We start from the raw sequence: 2830 nt of genomic DNA on the forward strand, positions 1-2830 counted from the left end.
CCCGCCACAACGCCCAGCTATTTTTTGGTTGCAGCCGTCATTGTTGTTTGGCGGGTCCGGGCTGGGGATTCGAACCCGCCACCTCAGGTGTTCGTGGCTGGCGCCTTAGCCAGCTGAGCCACAGGCGCCGAGCCAATTGTGTTAAATAATTAATGGAAAGGGGAAAATAATGCATAAAACTACAAAAGAACTACATTTAAGTAGAGAAAGTTTAGTTCTCATTTTCTTTCATTTTTCCAATTTGGGATTTTGTTTATGTACAAAAAAGGCAATTACCAAGCAGCTTACTTATGAAAAACCCCTAGAGCTCTAGAATCTAATAAAAATATATCTGAGCTTTGCATTCCAAATACAACAAAGCAAATCAGTGTAATTTTAATCTCTTAATAAGGACTTTGCCAATGTAGCCTCAATATAACCAATATTACACCAACAAACCAGGCAGGCAACATTAAACTGACTGATGTCAATACATGGCAGTAGTCAGTCCTTTGTTATCCAGACCCAGACAGGCTACAGTATGCGCCCACCAGGTTCCAAATAGGACCCCCTCACCTATAGGACTTTTCCAAGGATCATCCAGAGACAAGCCAGGGATGTTCAGGAATTGCGAACTGTTTTAAATATTACCTGCATCACCTTGCATCCAGTATTTGGAGTTAGGGGATCTGATATTGATAAGAGAGATTCGATTCACTATTTTAAATCTATGGTATTGACAGATTAATGCTCTCAAGAAAAACATATGGTATGAATGTATTTAAGTACTGGCCTAGGTCTCTTGACTTAATCAACTTTTCACACAATTGAGTACTTGTTATTTGCTATAGATTTAACGTATCTTCACATCTCAGATTTGGCTTTAGGCTACAATTTATTATGTGAATTTAAAAACATTTTTAATACCATTAAATAAAGTTAATCATTAACTTTGCAAATATATCCAAACGTGGAAAGATTTTGTTAATGCTCAGCAAAAACAGATGACACAAATAATTGGATTCACTATGAAATTAAGTCCTTTCAACTAATTGGTGAGTTTTGCATTTTGGCTCTGAGTTTATTTTTACTAGACTGTATGAAAAGACCAACCACCATTACAAAAAAATGCTGATGGTATAAAAATATTTTAAGATTGGGCACAGTGGCTCATGCCTGTAATCCCAGCATTTTGGGAGGGAGAATTGCTTGAGGCCAGGAGTTCAACTTGGCCAACATGGTGAGATTCTATCTCTACCAATAGAAAGAAAAAAAAATTAGCCTGAGCATAGTGGTGCGTGGCTATAGTTCCAGCTACTTACTAGGCTGAAGCAGAAAGATCACTTGGGCCCAGGAATTTGAGGTTATATTAAGATATGATCAGGCCAGTCTACTCTAAACAGGGAGACCCCTGTTCCTAAAATATATATACAGGGTGTCCATAAGGTTAGTGTGCAATTTAAAACAGACAGCTATTTTATTTTATTTTATTTATTTTAGTTTAAATTCATTTTATTTTTAGACAACCTACACGACATGTTTTTCCTTAAAAACAACACCTCCACTACAAATAAATCACAGTCAAAATAAATAAATGAAGAGCTCAAGATAATATCAGTCCCATTTGTCTTAAGTCCTGGTGTTATGTGGATGACAAGCTGCAGCCAGTTATGATGACAGGTGATAGATTCAAAGTAATTGCCAAATTTGTTAACATTTTTCTATTTCTAAACCATCCTTAAAGAAAATCATATATGGGGTCACACCATCCTCATGGTAGTCCAGGAGAGCAACAATGCCATCTGGATTCATGTCTTCACCAAAAAAGAACTGGTAGTTTTTGAAATGAGCCAGGATGTGCTTAATTTGTTTTGCAGCCCCTGTCATAAAAGGTTTTACTCTTTCTGGTCTCTGCTCTTCAAGTTTTGACTTCATGTAATCTATGATTTACTTCTTGTTGGCTTCTTTTGTGAAGCTGGTTTCCTGTAAGTGATGGGTCATGACAATATCGACAACAGTGATTACTATTCAGTACCTGCGTTCAGTACCTTTGCCCTCAGTACCTTTGCCATTCAGTACCTTTGCCCTCAGGTCCTTCAGTGAAGCTTTTCCACCAATGAGCGAGTCATCAATGTTGCCCTCTGTCCTACTGACCATCTTCCCCTCCACCTCCAGGCATAGGACATCCCCCATCTCTCGATCTTGTAAATGTCAGATAACATCTCATCGTGGCTGATGAGGTCCCAGTAGATAATCATGATGGTGGCTGAAGGGAGAAGGCAGCAGTGCTAGCTTTGCCTCCAGAGAGCAGGTAGATTGCTTGAGGTCACATGTTCAAGACCAGCCTGAGCAAAAGCAAGAGTCCATCCCTACCAAAAATAGAAAAACTGAGGCAAGAGGATTGTCTGAGCCCAAGTTTGAAGTTACTGTGAGCTATGACACTAGGGCACTCTACCTAGGGCAATAGCTTGAGACTTTGTCTCAAAACAAAAAAGGAATATTATCACAAAACCAGAGCAGCTCTGTTGGGAAGAACTTTACAGCTGTCTGGTGGCACACATGTGGACCCATAGTCTTACCCACTCATGCAATCCCTGAATGCTGTGGTACATAACAGTTGGTAGCCACATACTCCGTGCCACTCCTGCCCTATGTGTCAGATTCAGAGTCCAGCCACTACACAGACTGGCTTCTTTTTTTTTTTTTTTGAGACAGAGCCTCAGGCTGTCCTCCTGGATAGAGTGCTATGGCATCTTAGCTCACAGCAACCTCCAACTCCTGGGCTCAAGCAAGTCTCCTGCCTCAGCCTCCCAAGTAGCTGGGACCACAGGCGCCTGCCACAACGCCTGGC

General features: G+C 40.6%; 1 pseudogene; it reads right to left on the bottom strand.

Annotated features, from left to right (window-relative positions):
- Positions 1-1598: 1598 nt before the first annotated feature.
- Positions 1599-2264, bottom strand: LOC100941445 (annotated as a pseudogene).
- Between the last annotated feature and the right edge of the window lie 566 nt (positions 2265-2830).

This window comes from Otolemur garnettii, unplaced genomic scaffold (genome assembly GCF_000181295.1).
Source record: "Otolemur garnettii isolate 467f Iridium unplaced genomic scaffold, OtoGar3 scaffold00031, whole genome shotgun sequence".
Taxonomy (NCBI): domain Eukaryota; kingdom Metazoa; phylum Chordata; class Mammalia; order Primates; family Galagidae; genus Otolemur; species Otolemur garnettii.